The following is a 19,840-nucleotide window of genomic DNA, read 5'->3' on the forward strand; positions in this document are numbered from 1 at the left end:
CTCTTTGGAGCTAGCAAATTTGGTAATTTCTGTAAGTATCCAGTGACAAGGGTGGATACTCCAGCAGAATACTCCTCCAGGGGGCTTGGGAAGTGAGGTTCCCAGTGTTACCTGCAAGGCAAAGTAAAGGCAGGCGGAGCTTTGGGGGAGATTGTTTGGGTGGATAACTATCAGGGACCCAGTAAGTTCCTCTTTTCCCTAAGGCAGAGGGGTAACAAGGTGATTCACAGTTCTGGGTGCCTAGAGAAAGTGTCACACCTTCACCTTAAATACGAGATGTGGCAGAGCCAGGAGGCTCAGTGCACAGTAGCTCAAGCAGGGTAGCTGGCAGGTGACAAATCCAGCAGGTAGACAGCTGCAGGACGAGAGAAGTAGGTCTAGTTGATAGAGCAAAGTATCTGGGAGCCAGGACTGCTGGGTTCAATTTCTGGCTCACCGACTGGCTGTCTTTTTAACTTTGGGCAAGTCACCTCTGTGTGGCTCGGTTTCCCCCCAGCAAAATGGGGATGATAATCCTTGGAGGGATATTTTGTTAATGATCATTTGTAAAGTGCTTTAAGAAGGTTGGGTAAAGGGTGCTGAATAAACACAGGATACCATGGTTTTGTGCTGTAAAAAAATGAAAGGTTTCCTCTTTGCTTTGCTTAACTGGGAAACCAATTTGTCTGTTCTCCTTTGATCAGAAAATAAGGTAGCTAACCCAAATAAGAAGCATTAGTAGGAATAATAGTAATAATAATAATCAATTGTAATACTTATCTGTAAAGCTCAGAAGATTTCATTTTCCTCTGTCCTGGGAGATCAGTGTTTAGTGTCAGTAATGGCAAATGAGGTGGTAAGTCCATGGGCAACAGGTATTATGCCTTTGCAGACACATATTCTCAAACTGGCACTTCCTGGGAGGTCCATTTGTTGTAACCACTCGGCATCTTTCTTTATGAATGAATGTACTACCTAAGTACAGCTTCTATTAGCTCAGCAAGTACTTACTTCAGGCATATTTTAACACACAGCCCTGCAGGGCTGTTGCTCATCCCAGGGTACCAGGAGAAGCTATGCAGTGTCTATGCCATTTTTATTTGGAAAAAAAGATGTAGAGGGCTAATCCTATGCTGAATGACTAGCCCTGAGACGGCCTAAAGCACTTCAGACATGCCTCATCAAACTCAGATCTAGGAGAAGAGGGTTTCCTAGCTAGCAAGCTGGACTAGGTGTGTAGAGTAAAAGTAGCACGTTTTCACCACGCTCCATGGAGAGTAACATAGTAACTTGGGAGGAGGGATAGCTCAGTGGTTTGAGCATTGGACTGCTAAACCCAGGGTTGTGAGTTCAATCCTTGAGGGGGCCACTTAGGGATCTGGGGCAGAAATGAGTACTTGGTCCTGCTAGTGAAGGCAGGGGGCTGGTCTTGATGTCCTTTCAAGGTCCTTTCCAGTTCTAGGAGATAGGATATCTCCATTTATTTATTTAGTAATCAGTAAAGCATGGAACTCTTCCCTTCCCATGTGGAAACTGTATCCTTTCCTCAGTGCCATCGACTCCATTTTACATCTCCTCCTCTGCTAGATGGGATGCTGAGGATCAACAGTGCCAGCCACCTGTGGAACTTACATGACCTTCCTGGAATGGGTGACATATTGGATTGAAATGATGTCACATTCAGTTACAGAGGGCAAGTGTGTGCGTGTGTGTGTGTACACAAAGCAATGCTCATCCTAAGTTATATAAGAACTTATTAATAATAATTCATTAATAATCTTGGGGTTTTATACTAAGACCCACCCCCATAGTATCTGAGCAAACTTCCACATAAAATAGGTAGCAATGGTGAAGTCCCTAGCAGATATTAATTAATTTATTATTTATTATTATTATTTTATTATGTATTTGTTATTAACATCCCAATTTAGGAAACTACACATCTTCAGCAAACATTGTAAGTACCTGGTTACCAGGCATAACTTTAACAGTACGGTCAATGGGACTGTGACAGGCTGGCTGGCCTTTTAAGACAAGCCTATGACCTAGCAGCTAGCGCCCAGCTGACGATGGTGATATGGCAACTTAATGATACTTAGTGACCCCAGCTGCAGGGAATCAGGAGGAACTACTTAAACAGATCTGGGCAGGTAGGTTAATGGGAAAAGTTTCAGGAAAGAGCTGAGTTGGTGGGAAGAGTGTGGTAAAGGCAGGAATCTCTGGCAGGTAGGAGAACCCCTTGGGAGCAGGTTCAGGCTCCTGTGAGGAGGAATGTGGAGATAGGGCTTAAACAGGTAGGAGGACTACAGGCAGCAGCTTGGCTTCCTGTGGGGGGAGCCCTGCTCTAGGGCTGACAAAAAAGCAGGGAGATCCCTTCAAGGAAGCTGCCAGAGGCTCTGGGGAAGGGAGGCAGTGAGGGGAAAACCTGCTAAGAGAAGCAGCTGCAAAGGAAGAACTCTGCAGGAGTAGGTTAGGCTCTGTGTGGGATGTTCTGAAGTAGGGTCAGTAACCACACTTCAGTGGAGTGTCTGTGTAAAATGTATTAGTTCTGCAGAGAAGGGAGAAGCCCTAGGCAGGAGAGTCTGAGGGAGGCTGTGTTAAGCCCAGGCTATAGGGAAGCAGCACAAGGGTGGGGTAGTATGGGTGGGGAGTATGTTATGTTACAGGGACTTAAACCCATAGTTCAAGTTAAGCACTTGCTTATGTGCTTCCCTGAGTCTGGGCCATAGTGACTGCAAGGTGGTGGGGTGTGGTATAAAGGCATTGTTGGCATTCATTTGCCAAAAGCAAGGCAATCATGCTGACAAAAGCTTTCTGCCACACCACATCATTATTTATACTCCCTCTCATACAACCACTTGGGATAGGCTCTGTCGTCTCTCTAGCTAACTAGAGACCTCAAGCTGTATTTAGTCTCCTCAGCTTCCAGGGGAGCCTGCCACAAATATAAGAAATGATAAAAGTGGGTCTCAATCTTGCTCTTAACTCTGACGCCATCACTGGGATGGAAGGAAGTTGATACATTTTAATTGTCACCAGTTCTTGACTGTCACATTCCTCCTTGCACCAGAGCATTGGTTCAACGTGGTGAATGTAAAGGGTGTTCTATGTTCTGTCCTTTATAAGAGTTTGCTATTACTGCCAATAGATCTCAAAGGACTCTACAAAGGTCACTATATGTATTCCTGTTTCTGAGATGGGGAGACTAAAGCACAGAGGTGCAGTGACTTGCCCAAGGCCACCCAGCAGGTCAGTGGCAGAGCCAGGGATAGAATCCATGTATCCTGCATCCCAGTCCACTGCTCTAGTCATTGCCTTTCCTGATTTTTCTGATAAGGGGACTTGAAATTACTTTGATTAAAAACTGCAGCTTCCTCAATTATCTCCTCCTGCTTTTGGGTTGAAGTCTTCCCAGGTCAAGTGGAGGCTGTTCAGACAGCCTCAGCCTCCAAAGGAAGAGTTAAAGAAGAGGCTACGGGAAGACATCCTTGCAACCTGCTTCCTGTGCAGACATATTGCACAAGCTCAATGGTATTAATCTCAAACAGCTGCATCCTACTTCTTCTCGGGCATAAACACAACACTTGAGAAACATCCTGACAATAGACACGTTCTAAACAAGGAGGGACTTCCTGTTCTCCTTGGGAAGCACTTCACAGAAAAGAGTGTGGGTAATTCAAGGGTATTTGTACTGGAATTACTGGCTAATTATGTTTAATTAGAGATTATTGGGGTACAGTTCTACTCCTTACGAGTGTGATCAATTCCTTTGAGATCCATGGGACTGCTCATATGAGCAGGGATTGCAGGATCAGGTCCTGCTCTCCTGGGTTGGGAGACTTGCTGCTGCGGGCTGTGTAGATATGCCATAAGCGTTCTGTTTATAGCGCTCTGTCCTGAAGTCCTTGCTCACCTTGGAGTCCCATTGATATTAAGAATGGGCCTTTCAGTTCTCTGGCCTCTGATTAATGGATCATAACAGCCCCTTTGTGCTGCTGTGAGGATGTAGCCAAATCTAACAGCAGGAACTTCATCATTAAGGTGGGAGCCAGAACACAACAGTTGCCATCCATAAAAGTTAAGAATCCTTTGGGAAAGTTACTCACAAATCCCTATTTGCACTCCATTAGCCACTAAAATAGGTATTGGTTCAAGCATTCATACAGGAACCATCCAGGCAGCCATCCTGAGGGCTCTTGATTGGTTTGGGAGTAATCAAAGCAGGGTGGAAAATAAACTGCTAAACAGGCTACAGGATCAGTAAGTTACAAATACCAAATACTCCAAGCAACGGAGCCAGGATACTTTATGGGTCACTGGTAAACTCTAAGTGGAACTATGTTCACATAAACCACTTGCTGGAGAACTTCAAATGAACAAATTCATAAAAATCAAGTTCCTGTCAATCATTTGCCAACAGAAGAAAATACTGAATGCATAGAACAAATGGCTTCTTGCAAAAAGTGGAACTTTCAATATTCTCATTTGATTTCTTACTCGAGAAAGAGAAGATGAGAGTGAGGTGACAAGAATAACACAGTCAGATTGAACATGAGCCAACTACAGGTTAGAGGCATGTAGAAGTCAAGACTTTCATGTTTTAGAAGCCCAATACTTTCAAGATATGGGGCGAGGGAAGACACAAAGGGCTAAACGCTAACCTGATGAAATCTTTTTATTCTGCTAAGCTTTTCTGAGCACTGGCTCAAAGATGAGACAATATAACAAAGGGGGATGAAATGGACTAGGATCACAAATGTCCCTGTGTGATTACTTGTCCTAAAATCATCAATGAGGGGACTGGGATCTGGCAGGGACCTTTCAGATCTAGTGTCAAGTAGAAAGAACCAACACTATTATATACTAATTTTTCCATCAACCTTTCATGAACACAAAGACCTATTCCCCTGATTGATCCACCTTTAAAAAGCTTTCTTCCACCAAGGTCCATTATTTGAATATTATTTTTAGCCCATTATTCCTTCTTCTACCCTTTGTGTCCAATGTGAATAGTTCATTTTCCTCTTTACTGTATCGCTTTTGTAAAATCTCAATCTTTCGTATGGATTCACATCAGAACATTACAGCTGAGATACATTTCTAATTTGTTTGGAGTTCTAAAAAAATATACTGTGCCTTCCATCTGAGAATTTCAAAGTAGTGTCATCCCTATTTTATGGGTGCGGAAAATGATTTGATGATGCAGAAAGAAGGGCAGTCAAGATTCCTAATGTCCTGCTCTAACCAGTAGAAAACACTGTTACAGCCCGCCAAGCTGCCCTGCAGTGTCTCAAGGGCAGACGGTTAAGAAGCAGGGCACAAATTGCAAATTGATTCTGAGTTCTATACTTAGATGTCATCAACAAATTATCAAGTGTGAACTCCTCAAGCACTAAAACAGCGTAAACATGGAGTCACAGACAGTCCCCCTTGGGTACTTTCTATCTTGCCATCCAGGTAAGCTTATAGATAGATAATTCATGACAGCAATAGTCAGTTTACTGCCAGTCCCAAAGAGCCAGTCACTTGCCTCAGGTCAGTTGCAACTTAGATCTCATACTATACAACACTTGTAGCCAATCCTGTAATAAACTATCTAAAGATTTTATTAACTAGGAAAAAGGAATCAGAGTTATTTGCCAGGTTAAAGCAAGTAAACATATAAGCACAAATAAGTTCCAGTCTTAAGCTTAAGACAAATGGTCCATCTAGCCCAGTATCCTGTCTTCCAATAGTGTCCAATGTCAGGTGCTTCAGAGAGAATGAACAGAACAGGGCAACTATCTAGTGATCCATCGTCCACTTTCAGCTTCTGGCAGTCAGAGCTAGCAGACACCCAGAGCAGAAGTTGCATCCCTGACCATAGCCGTTGATGGACCTATCTTTCATGAACTTATCTAATTCTTTTTTGAGCACAGTTATAGTTTTGGCCTTCACAACATCCTTTGGCAATGAGTTCCACAGATCGACTGTGTGTTATGTGAAACTACCTTTTGTTTGTTTTAAACCACATGCCTATTAATTCCATTGGGTGACCCCAGGTTCTTGTGGTTATGTAAAAGAGTAAATAACACTTTTTTTTTCACTTTCTCCACACGGGTCATGAATTTATAAACCTCTATCATATCCCCCCTTAGTCATCTCTTTTCCAGACTGAAAACTCCCAGTCTTCTTAACCTCTTCTCATATGGAAGTTGTTCCATACCCCTAATCCATCTGTATATATGATCTTTATCTCTCTGTTTTTGTTTTACCTCCCAACTTTGAATTACTTGCAAATTTTATCACCGTCTCATTTGATCATTAGTCTCTAACTAGAAACCCATCTCCTCCCAAATGCCTGTGCTTGAATATTTCCTGGAGCCTAAAACCATTCAATCCAGGTATCTATTCCACTGAATAAAAGCATGATCACCTGATCATTTATGTTTAATGAGGCAGATTCATTTGAGTTGCTGCTTTCCCATCTGTATGATGCCACCTGGGGTTGTGTACACTATTAGTGACACATCAGGGTCCACCAAGAACACATGACTCCTCAGTGCTACAGGCAAGCTGCATTCAAATCCTACTGTCAATATTGGTCTGTTCTAGGCTAAATTATTCTAGAATAGGATAGTGACGTTTATGTCAGAAATCCTAACCACCACTGACTACCTAGGCTCCAGTAATCAATTTTCGCAGAATATGATGTGATTCAATGTACATCTGACCAGTGTTTTCCAGAATCCCAATCCCTGAACATGAGAAGCTTGAGCTATGGTGTCCTGCCATTAGAATCCAGTCATCCCATGGCCCATCTATCCATTATGTCCTTCTCTACATATGTCTTGATGTTTTATAAGTCTTATGAATGCTAAAAATCAGCCTTCTCTAGTCTAATGTTCTTTCACTTTCACGTAGGATGAAATTCCATCCTTCCCTCCTCTCTCTCAAACAAATCTTGCCATCAAAGTTTATTTCTCAAGAGAGGATGCTGCAGGCAGTGAGACCTGGGCTTCTATCCTGCTTGGTATGGACCAGTGCCTAAACGTGTATCTCTGATCCAGAATTCTTTAAAAGAGAATCCCCCCACCCACCCCCATTGATTCAGTTTTTGTTTTGCTTCTGATTCAGGGAATCACTTCATACTGATACAGAAATTAAAACACCAGTATGTGATTAGGGAGGGGTGAGTAGATAGGATGAAACAAGAACAGGCCTGGGGTGAGCCAGAAAGGAAGAAACAAGAACAGGTCTGAACTTTTGCCTAAAACATTAATCTCATAGGGAGAAAACAAAGAGGAAAATTATGGTGAACAGGTTTTAACAAGTGAAGGCAAAAGGCTAGTGTTAATAGTTACTGAGACAAATACAGCAAAGGACTTTGAACAATCCAACATTTTTAGCTTAGACAGTCTCATGGATTTGGACAATGAAACAAAATGTTTTCCAAGCATATTCTAGAGTTAGGGACTGGAAGGGATAACCCTGAATGCATTGTAAATATAAGAACCATAGGAACAGAGGATTTCTTCTGTCAGATCAGAGCATTGATACATCAAGTCCAGGATCATGCTTTTAGCAGTAGTCAATAGCTGAAATTTACCTGAGGAATGGGAGGCTCTGTGGCCTAGATTAGACAGGAGGTCAGACTAGATTATCATAATGGTCCCTTCTGGTCTTAATTTATGACCCCATGACATTGTGAATTTCCATAATACTCTTAGCCAACTGGGCAATGATTATATCGGGGGGGGGGGGAGAGAAACCTTGCCTGAGCACCTATCACACTTAATTGCCAAATAGATCACATTGCACCCAATATTCAACGTTTGCTTTTCACGATAGCCAGCAGTCGTGGGAGATCTGTAGTAGAGTAGCTGTGCTCAGAACAGTGGGGATGTGGTATTTTTAGAAGACAGTGGCCCATTCTTAACTTCTCTCCCAGGTTCTATTGGTGATTCATTCATAGATTGCGAGGCCATAAGGGACCACTGTGATCATCTAGCCAGACCTCCTGTATCACACAGGTCCCAGAACTTCTCCAAAATCTTTTAGCTCATCCTAGCAGACGTTTTAGAAGAGCATCCAATCTTGATTTTAAAAACTGTCAATGACGGAAAATTCACAATGATCCTGGGAATTTTTTTCCCACTGGTTAATTACTCTGACTGTTAAAAATGTGTGCCTTATTTCCAGTCTGAATTTGTCTAGCTTCAACTGCCAGTAGGGGGGACACGACGTCTTGGAAACAGAACTGGCTGCAAATAATTGGAACATAGGATTTGTCACAAATTGCAATGGAGGGAGGGAGGGAGAAATCCTTCTCCTCCTCTTCTTGACAAGCTCTATAGCTAAATGAAAAACAGGGCAAACTTTTTGTTCCCCCCTTTCCTAAAAATATTGTGAAAAAATTCATCCCGCGTTTTCACAGAAAATCAAAATTTGGATGCTTCACCAGCTTTATTTAATGTGGCGGCTGGTCCTGAGTTGTCTGGGAAAAATAGATGCCTCTGCTAATGTAGGATTAGCAACACCACTGTAAAAAATTTGGGGGGATATTTGAAATGACCAGAATATAAAGAACAGATGAGAGATAACCCATAACATGGAGATTCTTAAAGAGCAGTGATAGGCCCACATTCAGGAAACACGTTGTTGAAATATATCCTTATTCTGTGAAGCCTATAAATCATGTTTAACTTTAAGCCTGTGCATCAATGCTTCCTGAATAGGGATTCTTTCCTGAATTAGAGTATGCAGAGATGCAAACACTAGATCTGGTCAAAAAAATTCAAAATTTGAAATTGTGTTAATAATTTTGAAATCGGGTGGGAGGCTAATCGAGGAAAATTTTCAACAGTCTTGTGATTTCTTCCCATTTTTCTTTTTTTGGACTGATTGTGGAGGTGGGTGGAATTATCGGAATTTTGACACTTTCATTTATTTTTAAAATGGGAGGAAGTATCCAATAAAATATTAAATTTTCCATCTTTCTGACCAGCTCTTGAGTCAACCTCTCCAGTTTGTCCATGAGAGAGTCAAACAATAGAATGAAATATCTTTTTTTTTAAAAGACTGGATAATCTTCTGACCATTTACAGCTGAAGTAATTATTATGAGAGTCGCAGCATTCTAGGTTTACAATGACTGCCCCAGGTCAGAAATTCTTTCCCTTCTCCATGTGCAGCAGAGCACAGTTGACCATATCTATTTTGTCAGCCTTGGATATGTAAGGGTGGGCAGGATATTCCCTGTAATGTAATTCCCTTAACCCGGCAAGGATTGGTTGCTGCTGGAGGCAGCATACTGGATTTGATGGACAAGTGGTCTGATCCTGTGTGGCAAATCCTGAGTTCCTAGGAAAAGCCAGCTGACAGGAGATGCAGTCAGAGGGGTGAAGTAGCTGGAAGGAGCCAGTCAACCAATTTTAATTCCAACCAGGATCCAGGTGGTGCCCTCGGATTATAGCTCAAAAGGATCCCACTGCTTTTGAGGAGCCTGATTCATCGCTTGTTCAAGCCAACCTGTGTGTTTGCACTGACTCCAGTGGGCTTTGGATCAGGCCAAAGGGAGTGCATCAGATGGCAGTGCTTGCTTACTGGAAGAACATCGGAGATGTGTGGTCAGGACAGTAGCTAGGTGAAGGCAGAGCTGAAACTCTGAAGGTTTTTTAAAAGGTAAATAAGTGGGGTGGGCTGAATGGGCTAGTTTATACTGCCCGGTAGGAAGAACATCCAGGTTACCCACCCACTGAAGCCGGGACACCTTTAACCCTCAGTCACAAACCTGAGGTTCCAGGGAAGAATAGAGATAACAAAAAGATGCCCTTGAAATATACTAAAGGGGGTGGTCTGTGAATTATTGATAGCTTTGGGTGAGGAAAGGGGATGAGGGTGAGGGGGTTTTGTCCTCAGTTGGATGAAACACAAGCATCACAAAAGAGAACAGATTATCTCGCCAAACACACACGCACCCCAGACACATAATCCCCTTTTATCAGATCCCGAGAAGAAAGATGAGGCTTCTCTTTTCTCTCTCCTTTTCAAGGCATCAGGATGGAGCTCAGCTCAGATCTTGCTCCCCTTCTTTCCCCCCCTCCACACAGCTTTTGAGTTTGCAGCCGCTCAGAGACAGTCCTTAATGAGAATGCAAGGTTGCAATTACATGGGCCTCCACCTCACCGGGTGTAAACTGGCATGAACCAAGTGAAGTTTGGCTGATTTACACCAGCTGAGGGGGCTGCGATGTGTGAGAAGCATCTTTGGAACTGGAATCCTGCTTGCCACCCCCCTGTTCTTACTGGATTTTGTTCCACCGCATTAATAACAGGGGGAAAGACTAAAAACTCTGATGATATACTTTGCTGATGCTGTAAGGAAAATATTCTCCTCTGAGTCACTTGCCTTGAACTGACTTTTTTTTTTTTTTTTTCTCCCTCTTGGAGCAGGGGGTTTCCTTCTCCTTCTTTAGCCATAAACTGCATGCAAATACCTTTGTGTGTGTGTGTGTGTTTTTCAGTTTCACGAGCTACCCCACTCTCCAAAGGGACTCGGGAGGCTGTTCCTTTAATAAGCCAACTGGAAAAAAAAAAAAAAAGAAGTGGAACGCTTGCCTTGAGGCATCCCATTACAGTGGAATGAGACAAGGATCAGGACTTCTAGCTCAGCTATAAAAACCAGGCAGGAGCTGGCTGCTCTGACCACAGTTTGCCTTACTGTCAAACATCTCTCTCTCTCCCTCTCTCTCCAACATACCCAGACTATAAGACAAGACAACTTCTTCTCAGCTTTGACAGGACAGCAACAAAGTGGAAAGGCGGTTGCTGACTTTAACATCCTATTTATTTCCTGGAGGCTGCTCGTGGTGGGATCTAATTCATATCAAAGCTGGCAAGGTAAGTCTGGTTCATCGCAAATGGCTAAATCTAAAAAAAAAAACCAAAACAACAACAACAAACCCTCAGGTTCTTTTTTTTTTTTTTTTTAAGCTTGCAATAATAGAATGTGCCCTAGTGAACTTTACAGTCGTTGCTTTTATTCAGTCTGAACTGTCAGAGGATCTCATCTGGGAACATGTGTTCGTGAAGTGTGCATGCGTTCAGGCTGTTTTTATTTTCTGATGTCTGATATAATCAGATGAGTGTCTCAGTGGCATTGGCCTGAACAAATGAATGAACCAATGAATGAATGAAGGAGCGCTGGGATTGCTGAGCTCTAGATCTGGGGAAATGCAGACAAAATTTGGATGACAAGGTGGGTACAAAATGAATGTTGGAGGGGAATTCTTGAGGTTTGCTTTGCTACTCACGTAACTAAAGAAGGTGTCCCCACTATCCGATCAAACTCACTTCTAATTCTTAGGCACTTCAAATAATTGTCATCACTAGACTGTTAGGTATGAATTGAAAAGAGTTGGAAAGTTTTCATTTTTAATTGGCCACTTCCCTTGCGCTAAAGTTTTTTTTTTCCTCACCTTTCTCTCTCTCTCCCCCTCCCCCACCCCCACATTGGGCTCCAGTTTCTTCCACAAGTACAGTGACATCTGACTCTGTATTGGGGAACAAAAGACCAAGGCAGCCACAGCTGGTATTTTATTACTAAGTATTTAAAACGGGAGGACAAGGGGACTCCAGGGCAGAGGGTTGAAATTCTGCCATCATGACAGGTAAAAACGAGCCACTTTCTGTACAAACCAGAGATACTTTCTCATGCTTAACCAATTACTTCCCTGTGCATTACAATTTTTGGCATCACTAGTTATCCCGTTGGCTTAAATTGCTTCTGATGATAGAGAAGATTGTAATCCTTGGCTTTGTTTAATGGTTAAGTCTTACTTCAGAACTTTCTGTAGTGACATCATTTTTAAGTGTTTGCTTTACAACTTAATATCTAGTTAATGGGAAGAACTGGGTTTTGGCTAGTATTTTCATTTTGACAAAACTTTCATTGCACTGGGCAGATAAAATGTTACGTTTATGCTGCCTGGCATAAATGGAAACCCATGACACGTCTTTAGTGTACAATAGACACACACATAGTCCAGAGGCACAAGAAAGGTATTCTTTACCAACTCTTCATTAATACAGAAGCTAGAACAAAAACCAGTATACTGCAGTTATTCAGTGAATAGGGCAGAAAATCTGATGTAGTATCTTTTTTTCCACCAGTTCATTTAGCAAATGTCTTCCTTTAGTGACATTTATTCCCCTCCTTATGATGGAATAAAGTAGCAGAGAGGAAAACGTATAACTACACACATTAAATTAGTTTAAAAAAACCATGCTCTATCTCTCATGTATCAGAGTGCCTGTATGTGCCTTGAAATGATTTAAAACCAGAGCCTGCAAATGGTATGTACTGTTTGATGACTTAGCAAGTATTAACTCTTTTATAACAGAGAACTAAAAAGAGAGCCAGATATGGAATGAGAGTTTTCTCTTTTGTGTCTTTTCATTTCACATGTCTAAGCAATAAATCTTAAAAATCAGATTTTTTTTTTTTAATCAAATTAACATGCTCAATTAAAATCAAGCTGAACCAGTAACCTCCCTGGGTGTTCACACCCGTTATCGGAGAGTTCACAGTCAGCCTCATGCTGCAGCTGGTCCCCCTCTCCAGTATCAGCCCAGCAAAGAGCTTGCATCTGAAATGAACATGGGGATTAGCAGCTGTAAAACAGCAGAGTAAAAAGGGACTAGTCAAAAGACTCCATCCTGCCCACACCCTCACTGGCCCCATTGCATTCATTGTCTGCAGCAAATTACTATTCATGTGCCAGATTTTCTCTTCATTAATGTCATCCCATGTCTCCTTTCATCCCAGAGAAGAGGCTTTTCTAGTTACTGTATTGATGCTATCCATGCCATTGGAAGGGCCCTCTGATCCACAGAAAAGTATGCATCTTGCAGATTAGAGCACTGAGTCTTGTCTGACAGCAAAGCTGGTGTCATATAGCAAGAGGTGTCAGACAGGACCTATTGCTGAACCCGCCCCAATAAACAGGGACCTAAAAAAACCTCCGCCCTTCCATTGAAGTGCTGCTGGGTGCCCCATAAAATTTGACTCAGAAGCACTTCCCAAAGTTACTGTAACTCTGGCCAGAGTGCATAACTTTTATAGGGAAATCTCTTCTTTTGCTAGCCCTATCACACTCAGGCTAGACTGTCTGCCCTCTCCCTCCCCCAAAATAATTGCAGTTATGCTTAACTATCATGTTACCAACCTGGAATTTCAAAAGGTGTTTGACGTTAGATGGGGTGGCTTATTCATCCTAAACCTGTCATTTATAAAATCCCTATAATAAACTAAAGGGCTCTTTCATAGGTGCAGATGTTCTGGTGATGCTTTACCAAGACTGTCAAAGCTCTCTTGAGTAAAGATATTCTGTCACTTAGGGATAAGCAAGACCAGATTAGATAGCTGCAGAGTCTATAGTTCTTGGGGTAGGTTCCGTACTCTCCTTCCTTCTCTGCTGTCAAAATACAGAACTGAAAATGGATTTGAATTGCAAGTCTAAAGCTTAGCATCTTCTTAACCTCAAGGGATGTCATCATGTGAAATAATGGCCACCCACTTACAGCTGTTTGCTACTCTTCTGATATTACACATCTCATCTAACATTTGCCTAGGCTTGTATGACTTTGACACGTAAGGCATTTTGGATGCAAAGGCACAATGGAAAATGCTAAGTATTAATCATTTGGTATTTTGGATTGCATGAATTGACAATGGTGAATGTGAATTTATACCAGTCAGCTGGTGTACCTAACATTACATAACCTCACCCTTGCAGAGCTGCTAAGTTGACATAGTGAGTTAACTTGAATTAGAGTGTAATAAACCTCTTACTGCATAAGATCTGGGTTCAGATTTGAACTTGGACACAAGCAAAAAAGAGTTGGGTGGTCTCTGCATAGTTACCAACTAGCCATTTGTCTACCTTACAAGCTCAACACATAATTAAATATAAGAGATGCAGGGAGGTTGAAAATTACTCCAGTCTGAAGTCTGGGACTTGATATATTCAGCCCTGGACACATGCCATAAAGGCACTGCTAAGTAAAGGGCCACTGACAGTTTTAAGGTCCAATATCTCATAAACCTCCAGGGTTAGAAATGCATGATTTATACTACTGGAAAGTTAGGAATGTCATCTTTCCAATGGCAGAAAGCATTTGTTTTGAACTCTGGCCGGCTGTAAGTTATTGGTTTGTAAAAATATGTTCTAATTTACCATCTTGTTTCTCCCCACCTACCTAACTTAAATTCTTATATGGCTTTTTTTTTCCCCCCAAGCAGCACTGTCTCAGGAACTGAGACTTTCACAAAAAACAATAATTTATAAACTATATAAGCCTGAAAATATTGTAAAGTACTAATACCTAATCCTAGCAGTTTTCCAGATAATAGCTGCAATATGATCACAGAAAGCATGTTACAACTGAAGGGGGGAAACTAACAAAGATGGGAATCAGAAAGACATGATTTTATGGACCAGTCTCACATGACCTTCCAGGGTTAGAAATATTATGGCAGACAATACAAATCATTTTAGGACCAGTAAAGTTTGGTCCTAGATTTGTGCCTGAAAATACACTTGAGTCCCTGGGCCAAGGAATGGAAGAGCAGGGGACAGTTGCAGGTCAATATTGAGCTCTGAGATTTACTCTGATTGGTGAAGTGCTTTGAGATCTATGGATGGAAAGGACTTCCAAGGGCCTGATCCAAAGGCCATTGAAATCTACTATCGTGACCAGTGATGCTTGAACAATTTTTATAATGGGGGCGCTGAAGGCAGAAACCATGTATTTGGGTTGTTATTATTACTTCAAGTCTGGGGGTGCAGCAGCACCCCTACTTCCAGCACCTATGACCATTGCCTTCAGTGGATTTTGGATCAGACCTCTTAACAAGCTGTTTTTGTTATGACTACATTAGTTTGGGGTCTCTTTGTGCTCAGTGTTGTATACACATGTAGAGACAGTCCCTGTCCCCAGAACCTTACAAATAGACAAGACCGAAACATCGTTACTGATGGCTTTAAAAGTTCTTTGTGGGATTCAAAGGAAAGAAGCGAAACGACCGTTCTTTCTGGAAGAAGAAAAATGTCAGAAGCAAAATGAACAATTCTCAGATACGTTGTCGAGCTCTTTCAGTTTCCACTGAGCTGTGGGGTGTGTACAACTTAACCATCCCTGTCGATGGTGCGCTCTCTACTTGTGCGTTCCCCACTCCAGCCAATCCAAGTTGACGTTAAATGCCTTCTGCATGTGGGGAAAGTTAACAATTGGGCATTCTTCCAGTAAATAAAATCCCCCAAAGTGTGATGGAACTAAGCTGCACAAAATGGTTGGGATAGGAGTGGGAGGATTCTTTGGGACAAGGGGTATCTGTGGGCTTAGCAGGATGGTTGGATGCATAAGGAAGGAATATTATGAAGTCCCTAGTGCTGTGCAGAAAAAAATCCTTTACCCATGGTCTTTTTCTAGCATTAGCAAATAGGAGAAAAGCTGTTACAACGTAAATGTGATTTGGATTATATATCTTTCATCATACTTGGATGAGAAAAAATATCTTCTTAGGATTTCTCTTTGTGTCATTCACACACCCCAAATCCCATTGCTAATACACACAGCAATACAGGGCCATATCCTCGGCTGGTTTAAATCGATGTAGCTGCATTGACTTCAGAAGAACCAGGTGAATTTACACGAGCTGAGGACGTAGCTCAAAAACTGTCCATAATAAAACACAAGTAAGATACTGCTCCTTGGGCTATGGAGTCAATGGAAATGAGGTCCCATCTACCTCCCTCCCCCATATATATAAAAGGGTTATTTGTAAGTTGGATTCAAAAGACAAATTCATTCTGAGTTGACTCAGACATTCGGAATATCCTCAAATTCACATCCTTAATGGTGTTGCCACTGTCATTTCAATTAAACTAATCTTGGCTGTTGCCAAGTTTTAAGAATTTCTAACCAGAAAATCCCTGTCTGCAAATAGCCTGTGGCATTTTGTATTCTTCAGAAAATGGAGGGTACCCTTGCCAAGTTTGCATTCAGTCATCCATCACGTATAAGCCATTCTTCCTCAGCAATAGGGGAGCTCTGGTGCCTACTTATAAAGATTACTCACACAGAAAACGCTTTCCTTTTAACCAGAACTGCATGAGGAGCAGAAAGGAAGCTTTCTTCCATTCCTATAGCTGTTTGGTTTCCAAACCCTTAACAAAAATGATATTGTTTCATGGCTAGAAAACCTATTCTTTTTAGCAATTGACTAAGAAGAACATGGTGATGGGAAAGAATCAGTTTTAATACAGACGCAAACAAAAAATCAAAATTTAGAAATGAAAAAGGTCTGTCAGGGTATCTCTTCGATATCTTGTCCATCCCTCTGCTGAGCTGTAGATCTTGCAAGAGATGAATTGGGTGTAGTTTTAGACTGAGGTTTTCAAGATGGCCCACGGAGGGGTGCTGAACTCATTTATTTTCCTTTGAAAATCGCTGGTGTAATGGCCCTGATTCAGCAAAACGCCTGTTATAATCTGTCCTGATTCATCAGAACAATTGAAACACAGGCTGAAAGCGAAGCATGTAATTCAGATCCTTGCTGTACTGGGGAGTTAATCTGAAAGTTTAACTCTGTGGGCCTGCTTCTTATTTACCCTTATGCCTCTTGACACCACTGTGTAAAATAGTCTTAGAATGGGTGCAGTGTTTTTCACTTTGATGCTCAGGCCTCTCAATCCTTAGTCCTGTGGGGTTGCTTTTACACACACACACACACGCACGTATGTCATTATGGTTATTGGTATCTCTAAGGTGCCCCCAACACTGTGGTACTTAAGCATCACTACACCAGATTGCTTTCCAGGGAAGTGATCAGATTTTCATTCCCCCTGGGCTCACAATCTCAGTGACCCAATGATCACCCAATTACTGCACTGCCAAGTCTGATATAAAGAATACAAGATCCAAAGAGTGTGACATGCCAAAATGGGATAGAAATAGATTTCCACTTGCCTGGTCTCTCTCAATCTGATTCTGATCTGGTCACACTTCTGAAGCTATTTCACTGTTCTACTAGTCTTATTTTACTGATTATATCAGCTTTGATATGGTACTGCCATAGGCATTTTGGGAAAGTCAGTTTATACATGTGATTTATTTGTTTGGGATCTCTTAAGAGCAAATTATGAACACTTTACTCATATTGGTGATCAATTACTTACACAAATATCCTCATTGGCACTACTCGGAGTAATGCTCATCATTGTGAATAAGTATCAGAGGGGTAGCCGTGTTAGTCTGAATCTGTAAAAAGCAACAGAGGGTCCTGTGGCACCTTTAAGACTAACAGAAGTATTGGGAGCATAAGCTTTCGTGGGTAAGAACCTCACTTGCATCTGAAGAAGTGAGGTTCTTACCTACGAAAGCTTATGCTCCCAATACTTCTGTTAGTCTTAAAGGTGCCACAGGACCCTCTGTTGCTATTTATTGTGAGTAAGGGGTTTACAATCTGGCTCCAAATTAATAGTGTTGTTTTAAAGGGGCAGGGCCTGATTCTCAATGGATGGGTAAGGAATAGTGTCCCTAGCCTCTGTTTGTCAGAGGGTGGAGATGGATGGCAGGAGAGAGATCACTTCATCATTACCTGTTAGGTTCACTCCCTCTGGGGCACCTGGCATTGGCCACTGTCGGTAGACAGGATACTGGGCTAGATGGACCTTTGGTCTGACCCAGTAGGGCCGTTCTTATGTTCTTATGCCACCTTACACTACACTGAAAGTATGAAGGAGCCTCACATTGGGTGTAAATATAACTTTAAACTTTAAAGTCCCTGTCCACTGCCAGATGGGTGCAAAAGGCTTTGTGTAAATGAGAATCAGGCCTGAAGTGTCAAATTTATCTTCAGTTGCTTTATATATGGACTGAGCTTATCCGATTCACTGTTAGGCCTGGTCCACACTAACCCCCCACTTCGAACTAAGATACGCAACTTCAGCTACGTGAATAACGTAGCTGAAGTCGAAGTACCTGAGTTCGAACTTACCGCGGGTCCACACGCGGCAGGCAGGCTCCCCCGTTGACTCTGCATACTCCTCTCGCAGAGCAGGAGTACTGGCGTCAACGGCGAGCACTTCCGGGATCAATTTATCGTGTCTAGACAAGACGTGATAAATCGATCCCAGAAGATCGATTGCTTACCGCCGGACCCGGACTAGTTAGTATTGCACTCAGAGTTGGAAAGTTGAGTGGGACCTAATGCATAACGCCCTGAGCTAGTTGTATTGTAAAGAAACTTCAGCTTGCTCAGGATGCATCTACATGTGTCGACCTGATTCTGATCTGACTTGCGTCCATGTAAGTCAGGAGTAACCTCTCGTGGAATTACACCAATGTAAAACGGGTACGAGTGAGAGGAGAGCTGGGTCTGTCGAATGCTTTCCAGTGGATAGAACGTATTACACCTGTGCTTCACCAATGTCATTGTTTGAAATTCATTTCATTTCTGCATGCAATTAAAGGGATCGGTTTTCCTCTGTGCAATCAGATGAGCTTAGACACCGCAGGCCAAATTCTCTGTTGATGTAAGTGTGTTGACTTCAGTGGAGATCTGCTAGCATAAAATTTGGCCCTGCTCCTCAGGTTCCACAGCTCAAGTTGCAGTCAGACATGGCTCTGGTGTGGATAGATCCCAAGTGAATATGCTCGAGAGAATGGGTCAGGATATTCTTGGAGGATTCTCAAATCTCCCTTCAGCTCAGCAGAACCTCAGTTTGTTACATTCCAAACAACGTACAAGGTGTCTCTGTGCAGACTTCTTGCACGAGTGCAGTCATTGATTCAATGCACCACTTGCTCAGAGCTGCCCGTGTGTCTAGATTTTCTGTTCCCCTCCTTGATAAAAGCTTATGCTTTACATCAAAGTACCAAGGAGCATTTCAGGCTGAGTTAAGGAGGAAAGATCCACTGCTTGTTTCAAGTGCTCTGCACCCATTTCCCTCGTGGCTTGTGGATTTGATCTGTCCAGGGGGGAGGGGTTGCACTCTCTGGAGTTGACTCCATCCCATCTCTGCCTGTCAACAATATTTTTTGTTCATAAAATAGAGGGTTTAAGGAAGGATCTACTACTCCACTGCTGGTTTCTGAAGAAGCAAGTTCTTGATCCATTGTCTCTGACAGATTTAGGCCAAGCAGCTATCTAGCCTTGGGGGAGACGGTCTTCTAGGAATTATTTCTGTGATCTCGTGTGTTGGTAAAATGTGCATATTCCTGCAAATTTAAAATGTTAGTACCAAGGACAGAGGAGTTCTCAGCTGGGATGGAATGCAGGCCAAGTAAACCATTAATTCTTTAAAAAATGAGGGGTTGGCTCAAAGGAAGGTTGCCGGCTCACTCCCTCGGCACCTATTAAGAGGAAGTCATAAGCCCCCGGGAGTTGGAAGGGAAGCAGTGATATTTCACATAGCTGAGAGCAGTGTATGTTTATGGTGAGGTCTGAGGAAAGCATCATCCCAATGTGTAATCTGCAGAGCTGGAATAATTATGTGGTTAAAGCAAAGCAAAATTACAAACTGCAGTGCAAATAACCACAACCGTCGCTTAAAATATCCTCCTGCCTTCCAACCAATTGCCATCTTAGCCATTCATAGCTTTTAAACGCTTTGTCTTTTTCCACTCCAATGCACAAGTGTGCCAATTGTGTTCTCTAGTTACAGCTAAGTCATAAAGAAAGAAGAATACCACTCCGTTTGTCTCTATATACAAGGATCCCTCTACAAAGTTAACTTAAAAGAAGGGACAATGGAATGTTTGGCTTATGGAATGGGACACTGGATAATTGCATGCTGGCTTTGTGACCCCACTATA

At 42.3% G+C, this 19,840-nt stretch overlaps 1 protein-coding gene across 9 annotated transcripts in view; it reads left to right on the forward strand.

Annotated features, from left to right (window-relative positions):
* The first annotated feature begins 10,637 nt into the window (after positions 1-10,637).
* TNC (tenascin C) overlaps positions 10,638-19,840 on the forward strand; it is a 95,661-nt gene continuing 86,458 nt past the window's right edge. For 2 of the 9 annotated variants that reach the window (XM_054007133.1, XM_054007134.1), the window contains exon 1: positions 10,638-10,858. The gene's annotated coding sequence lies outside the window, so the exon portion shown is untranslated. The remainder of the gene's footprint in view (positions 10,859-19,840) is intronic. The other 7 variants (XM_054007141.1, XM_054007142.1, XM_054007135.1 and 4 more) reach the window with 6 other exon arrangements.

This window comes from Malaclemys terrapin, chromosome 17 (assembly GCF_027887155.1).
Source record: "Malaclemys terrapin pileata isolate rMalTer1 chromosome 17, rMalTer1.hap1, whole genome shotgun sequence".
In the NCBI taxonomy this organism is placed as follows: domain Eukaryota; kingdom Metazoa; phylum Chordata; order Testudines; family Emydidae; genus Malaclemys; species Malaclemys terrapin.